Below are 7,527 nucleotides of genomic sequence, written 5' to 3' on the forward strand. Positions count from 1 at the left end.
GTGTCCTTAAGTATGCCAATACTCCCAGGCATCATCTGCTATACTACAAATTGTTTATTTTCATATCAGCCCCTGGTGATTTGAGAGCTCGGGGTTGAAGGCTGGCTGGAGTTAAAAGGGGATGGTAAGTGCTGCCTGAAATGAATACGTAAAGCAGCTGGGTTTATCTTCACTCACTCTCTGACATGTGCTGCTAAGAGAAAACAGGTGACCGAGGAATGTGTGCTGAAACCCAAACGTAATACTGCTGCTCAAATGATTTGTCACCACTTAGACAGATCTGCATTTTAAAAGACATTATATGTAATTATCTGATTTCTATACATAGGCCTGTCTTGTATTGTCTGCCCCTCAAATTCAACTTATCGGTGGTTAATTTACCATCACTCTGCACAAGAAGGACATTTTAATGCTTAGTTTATATGTTAAAGAAATAGGAACAGACAGACACAAAGACACCACATAGTGAGGCTTATTTTAATGCTCCTATAGATAAGAATATCTGATAAATGTAATGGGAACAGAAAGTCACATACACACACACACACACACACACACACACACACACACACACACACAATAGATGAGAGCGTATTAGAGTTAAGGTGTTGATTTCCAGTATAAGTATATGATCTTCATGCCTGAGCTCTTCAGACACACCAGTTGGATATATTTAGAGTCTCTAGCTGGTGTATCCATGCTACAAGGCAGACCACAATTATTCACAACGCTGGAAGGGACAGGATCGACTGGTACGGGAGAGGATCAACACCACAAGGGTCAGAAGTCAGGGCTACTGGTCCTCTCATATAAAAAGTATATGCAGTAAACTCAGAAGTTTAAAATGGAACATTGCCCCCTATGACTTTTAATACAAGATCCTGCAAAGTTTAAGTTTTAAAATACTCTCAATATATATTTCTGAAGGAGTGAGGTATTTCCGTTTATAATTGGTCAGTTCTGTTGCCATATACCTAAAAAAAATAGTGTCATGTTTATATATGACTACCTATCATACATCTTTCCTTTTTTCACAATATTGAATAACTGTAACAAACGGTAATATTACAATAAGGCTACAAGACATTTTCTCCAGAATTTGTTTTGTCAGATACCTGCAAAGACTATTGTTGAGCAACATACAGACGTTTGGTGCACTGCATTCTTAAGCTTATTAGCCCACATATTTCCCTAATGTGTAATATCTAAACTCTGGTCAGGTTAACTTTAGGAAATAACATTATTTTTGCAATAATGCGTTACAGTCCGACTAACACCATTGTAGTAGAGCAGCACCATCTAGTGGCAAATATCAAACAAGACATCCTAATATAGAATGAACCCGTGCCTCCGCGCATAAACGCATGTATCTTGCGCATGCGCAGACAGGTGTCCCTAGTTTTAGTTATAATGTAAACGTTAGTTCCGTCAAAAACCATGGAGGCCAGGTACAGGTTTTTTAAAATTGTATTTTTTACTACAAATGCCGCTTTGCAATGTTTGAGTATCTGCAGTGGGCCCACTGTGATGTAATTTACCTCAAGTGCCATTGTGATGTTTTTTTTAACATGGCCTGACTTGCGCCACAAAGTCAACATGAGGACGTCTGCTGCAATAGAGCTGTGTAATAGTACCTGTGCACTGTTGAAGAATTTGACTCAGTTTTTTGCATCTTGTACTTACACAGATAGGGACAAGGACAACACAGATAGACAGATACAGGTACAGAATAGACAGGGCAGTTATATACACAAGCAGTGAAAAACACAGGTGTAAGTATAACTATGATGTAAATGTTAAGCACCAATGACCAACAATAAAATAAGAAATAAAACTTCTTTGTACAAGCCACGTGTTCTGTGATGTTATAGTGCAAATACATATTTACTGAATGGATATAAATGGACAGGATGATTATGTATGATTATGTACGGCTATAAGATGTACAGAGACAATTGTTGATCTGACATGTTTGCTCAGGGACAAAGAGGTGAAGACTAAATTATTGTGTAAAGCTTAGCAGATGAACAATCTAAGAAAAACTTCCCTTGTATCATATTTTGTTTTTATGGTCTATTGATAAATTACCAATTCAATTTACCAATTCATCTGTAGCACAGATATTAAATACAGGCTTCAATTGTATTGATATAGAAATTGTGAACTCCTTGTTCTTTCATTTCCCATAGGAGCTCTTAACTTATTGTTGCAGTACTCAGATCCATTACTTAAGTAATTGTACCTCTTTGCTGCTTGAACGGTTATTGAAATAAAACAATTTGCCATTGACATAAATCAACACCAGTTATGTGTATATTTTTGCATATTCTGTGACATCATTACCGGATCAAATCATCTTCCACCGCCCATGCTTACCAGCTTCATGACTGTAGCACTAGCAGTAAAGTAAAAAAAACATGGATATGTGCTTAAAGCCCCCTTTTTCTGCTGGGGGCGGGGCAAACGATCTGTGCTCCAATCACAGCCCCCGGTTTTGTCACGTGCCTACCAAGGTGTCCAATAGCGAGCCGCAGATCAAAAGCCGTTTGCCGCACCCAAGGTGGAATGATGGGCGGAGCGACGCAGGGACGACGAGCGCTGGAGAGATAAACCCACTCTGAGCTCACCAGGGTCGGGGATAAAGGCAGTGAAACCCACCGTCCTGCTTTCACCGAGTTTTCATATTCCATCACTTCATCAAAGAGAGGGTAAGCTTTGAAATACTCGACTTTATTTGGTTTTCAGCGGTTTGTCCGATACAATAACCCATGTGTGTGTGTTTTTAATGTTTGCTCCGGTCCCGTTGTGTCTTTAGTGTGGTTAGCTCCCTCACTGTTTTTGCTAATATGTTGGTCTGCAGAGACGCTGCTGTGCACGTTTTCTCGCTGTAAAACGAACATTTCTGCGTTTTTAGTGTGATATTTAAATTACTTCGCTTAAGCTCGAGAGGGTTTCCTGTGTTGGACAACAACAGCGCAGGGCCACACACTGTGTGCCCAGTGTGTGTGTGTGTGTGTGTGTGTGTTTCGTTAGCTTGCTGTCCGAGCAGGCCTGTTGTTGCATTATTTTTTTGCATTTCACTGAAGCTATTTAATATGGGCCGCTCGGGTCGAAACGTTTCGTCATGTGGTGTTTGTGTGATTGTTTCCTATCTGGGCGTGATTTTTGAAGCAGGACGATGGGCTTTATTCAGCTGTGTGTTGATGGAGTAGTTTCCTGTTGTTAAGATGGCACCATGTCCTGCATATAATACACAATATGCACACTCATTTGTATGATTGTAAGCAGGTCACTTTTCATTCTGCCATGTCACAGTATAACAGTAAACATCATGCCAGTCATAAAGTACTTTATTAATCCTAAAGGGAAATTATGTTTTTATAGTATCCAGGTCATCCCTCTTATTAGTGAAATGCTATTATAGAAATTACAAGTTATAGCTAGAGATGGAGGTCAAAGTTGGGACCATACTGTAAATATACAGTAAAATATTGTGTATGTTAATATACTGTATATTTGTAGTGCAATCAATCTATAGCCTATCATAATGTTTATGGTGACTTGATTGACAGTTGAATTAACTGGCAAAATGTATCATCAAGAAAAAGTTTTCTGCTTCTAATTTTTGATTTGATAATTTGATTATTTTCAAGTGTTGGGCAAAACAATGTCACCTCAGGCTTTAGTTGCAGCACTGGTTGTCCAGCTCCAGTGAGAGTGTGTAGGAGGATTGAAAGGTGATAATAACCTGAGAGTTTGTAAAGGTTTAAAGTGCCTTGTTGACAGTTTTATCCCCAAACCAGAGAACATAACCACTAAGCTGTGTCTGTCTCCTTTCTAAAGTCGACTGAGAAGTCCCTTCCCCCTCATACTGGATGAGGATTAGCAAAAACCAAATGGCCAAGATAAAAAAGCTCTGCGAGTGTTGAGGGATGGTAACTCCCTGGATTTGGTAATTCCGTTAGAATGAGTGAAACTCCCAAAGGAGAGAGCTTAGCTCGGGTCAGTCTGGCTCCATGTTGCCACAAACTCCACTAATACACACACACACACGCATACACACTCACTCCAGATACAGAGTGTTTGTTTTACTCCCACTCCCCACGCCCACACCCTTGACTGCAGTGCAGCTGAAAATGTGTTCCTCATTTCAAGTCCATCCTCTCTATTTCACTCTTTCCGTCCTTCCTTTCCATATGTGATCACTTAGCAGGAGACCTTTTTTATATTTACCATTAGAGATGCAAAAACAGTCCCACTTGAACTATCATTCACACCACATAGGTCACTAATGTCCATGTCAATATACTGTAGGCTATGCATCTACGTATGTTTGGTTCAAATATTTACGCTAGCGGGCTAAAGATACACAAGTGCACGTTACAGGCTAAAGATACACGAGTATGTGTTACGGGCTGGTGAGTACGCGCTACAGTTTACAGGCTGGAGAAGGCACGCTATAGGCTACAGACTGGAGAAGGCACGCTATAGGCTACAGACTGGAGAAGGCACGCTATAGGCTACAGACTGGAGAAGGCACGCTATAGGCTACAGACTGGAGAAGGCACGCTATAGGCTACAGACTGGAGAAGGCACGCTATAGGCTACAGACTGGAGAAGGCACGCTATAGGCTACAGACTGGAGAAGGCACGCTATAGGCTACAGACTGGAGAAGGCACGCTATAGGCTACAGACTGGAGAAGGCACGCTATAGGCTACAGACTGGAGAAGGCACGCTATAGGCTACAGACTGGAGAAGGCACGCTATAGGCTACAGACTGGAGAAGGCACGCTATAGGCTACAGACTGGAGAAGGCACGCTATAGGCTACAGACTGGAGGGGGCACGCTATAGGCTACAGACTGGAGGGGGCACGCTATAGGCTGAAGGGGGCATGCTGTAGGCTACAGGCTAGAGAGTGAGACTAAGGAAACTGTACAGGGAGGGGTCTGTTGTTTCAGAGAGCAATCTTCCACCACTCTGTCCCATAAGACATGTGACAGCCAGATAAACCCTCACTTGCTGTACTCGCACTCTTAACACAGTGTTTGGCCTGGCCTTGGTAGTATGCAGCAGATAATATCTGAGCCATGAAGATAGTCCCAGTGATGGTGAAGCTTACATAGAGTACTGGAACAGGTGACATTACTCCCCAAAGCAGAGTGAAATATCTGTCTCTTTGGCTGCTAAGTGTTCCACTAACTTCACAAGCTAGTCGCTGACTCTGCCATTTAGTGTTCTTTTTAACCCGTTAAGATCGCACACACTGTGCTGTGGAGCTGAGACTTGCACACAAGATAAAACAATGTCATTTTTTGCATGCAGTGTTATGATAGAATTTATGATATAATATGCACATGTATTGTTGTTGTTAGATCCTGTTGTCCATATAGCTATGACTTCTCTGTGTATGCCAATTACTCGGTGGTACACAAGACCATGCATGGGGCAGTGCTAAAAGGACACCGAGCGCATTCCTACGAGGCGTAGTAGTTGGTCTGCAACACACACACACACACACACACACACACACACACACACACACACACACACACACACACACACACACACACACACACACGAGCAGTTGCTAGTGGATTCTTTGTCCTCAGTAATGACAGGCATCTAACTCAGAGATATAAAGAGCCTCGTCCGAGTGCTTCGCTCAAATGTCTCAAAACTGCTTCCATGAAACACCACACACACACACACACACACACACACACACACACACACACACACACACACACACACACACACACACACAAAATGACAAAGAAAGACCAGCAAATAATTTAAGGCCATCTTTTTTTTTTTTTTTTTTCACACCATAAAGATCTTTTCACTGCCAAGAGCTTGATTGGCATATTTTTGGAACAAACTAAATGGATCTTTTTTTTTTTTTTGCTTAATCTTTTTTTCAGTGAGCCTGGTCATGCTGAAAAGATGTTTCAGTGTAAGCTTCCATCTCTCAAAAGAGAATTATGATAAAATGGAAATATGCACAATGTACAGTACACACCAGTGGGAGAGCAGAAAGCCTGGTGCTTCTCCTCACAGCATATATCTACCTTTTTTTTTATGTTCTCAATATGTTCTAGCGATATGATGATGACACACCATTTCTTAGCATAACTTAAAACGACATAGATACGTGTGTCGACCATCAGACATTTTGCCATACTGTTAGTACTGAGGGAGCTGTTTCCTTTGCTTGATTGTTCCAACGATCAAAATGTCACCTCTAATTTTCACACAAATGCAGATGACATACATTGTAGTGTATGAATGGGATGCTTGATTCGTCATCACATTTTCCTGTTGCTTGGAGACGAGAAAAAGCCTCAGATGCATCCAGTCCAAGAGTTTTTTATTTTTTTTAATTTTTTATACACATCCACAGTGAAAACGGAGGAGGAAAGAGCAGCGTTTGATGTGTGACTGTTACATGCTCTGTGTATCAGAGGCCCCTCTGTACACAGGCGACCATCAGTATCTTTTGCTGCTTTGCATAAGCTCTTGTGCCCTTTGTAGTTGTCCTAACGTGCAAGACACAGAGTGCAAGTCGGGCCAGACAATACAGTGGCAGACCCGGACACTTACTGCCAGTGGTGCTATAAATCCCCCGACATTTGCAGGGTGGTGCATGACTTGCAGCTTTAGACACACCAACGGTTCACCCAGGGTTCTCTCCTAACGCATCATTTAACAGGTGTGCCATCACAAGAGGGTGCTGGTCTAATTGGTTACCCTATCTGACATTTCAGTTTACGACCAAAATTGACAGGCATTATCATTTACGCCTGTTTGAGCTTCATGCCGTAGTGTAAATACTACTTTGTGTTGTTATGATGAATGATTAAGGTTTTCCTGGGGTCGGGCCGTTTGACATGTAGTCCTTCATACCGAACCACAGATGTCAACAGTTGGCTCATCAGTGGTCCCTCTCTTTGGTGTCATTTCCTGTCACATGCTCTTTTTGCACGATGTTAAGAAAGTGGCTCTTTGAATGGTGGTTACACCACCTTCACACTTCAGGAAGTTGACTTCAGTGACATGATTCCCCAAATGAATTAAAATATTCAGAGCAATGGTGTTCCTTCACTTTTATTTCTTATTAAATCGTTCTAATATAAGATTACGCCACACTAGTTGATAGTTTAATTATTTGGTACACAGTTTTACGTTTAAACCACATTTTAGGATTTTAGAGGAGGTCTTTCCTCCAAAAAAAATACATGCAAGTAATTTATAAGACTATTTTATATTTAACTAAACTATATAAACATAGTGTTAGTGTCATGTCAGTTAATTTCCAAACAAGTTTAAGTTTCGGTCAACATGTTGATGCCAAACAAGTATATCTGCAAAACCAGTAAAACATGTTAGTTTCCCCGCTCATCAGTCTCATCACATGTACGTATAGTGTATGATTCCCAACATGACTCTAATACAAACGCTCCTATTACTTCAGTGGATGTTGCATTTCCAGGGCTCCCTGAACACGACCCGTTTTTTAAAATCTA

The 7,527-nt window shown here is 41.2% G+C and overlaps 1 protein-coding gene across 13 annotated transcripts in view; it reads left to right on the forward strand.

Moving 5' to 3' along the window:
* The first annotated feature begins 2,592 nt into the window (after positions 1 to 2,592).
* Positions 2,593 to 7,527, forward strand: part of add1 (adducin 1 (alpha)) — a 23,634-nt gene continuing 18,699 nt past the window's right edge. For 10 of the 13 annotated variants that reach the window (XM_068704730.1, XM_068704732.1, XM_068704731.1 and 7 more), the window contains exon 1: positions 2,593 to 2,708. The gene's annotated coding sequence lies outside the window, so the exon portion shown is untranslated. The remainder of the gene's footprint in view (positions 2,709 to 7,527) is intronic. The other 3 variants (XM_068704739.1, XM_068704733.1, XM_068704740.1) reach the window with 2 other exon arrangements.

The sequence above is a fragment of the Cebidichthys violaceus genome, unplaced genomic scaffold (genome assembly GCF_023349555.1).
Source record: "Cebidichthys violaceus isolate CVI_PGR_0920_01 unplaced genomic scaffold, fCebVio1.0.p SCAF_99, whole genome shotgun sequence".
In the NCBI taxonomy this organism is placed as follows: Eukaryota; Metazoa; Chordata; class Actinopteri; order Perciformes; family Stichaeidae; genus Cebidichthys; species Cebidichthys violaceus.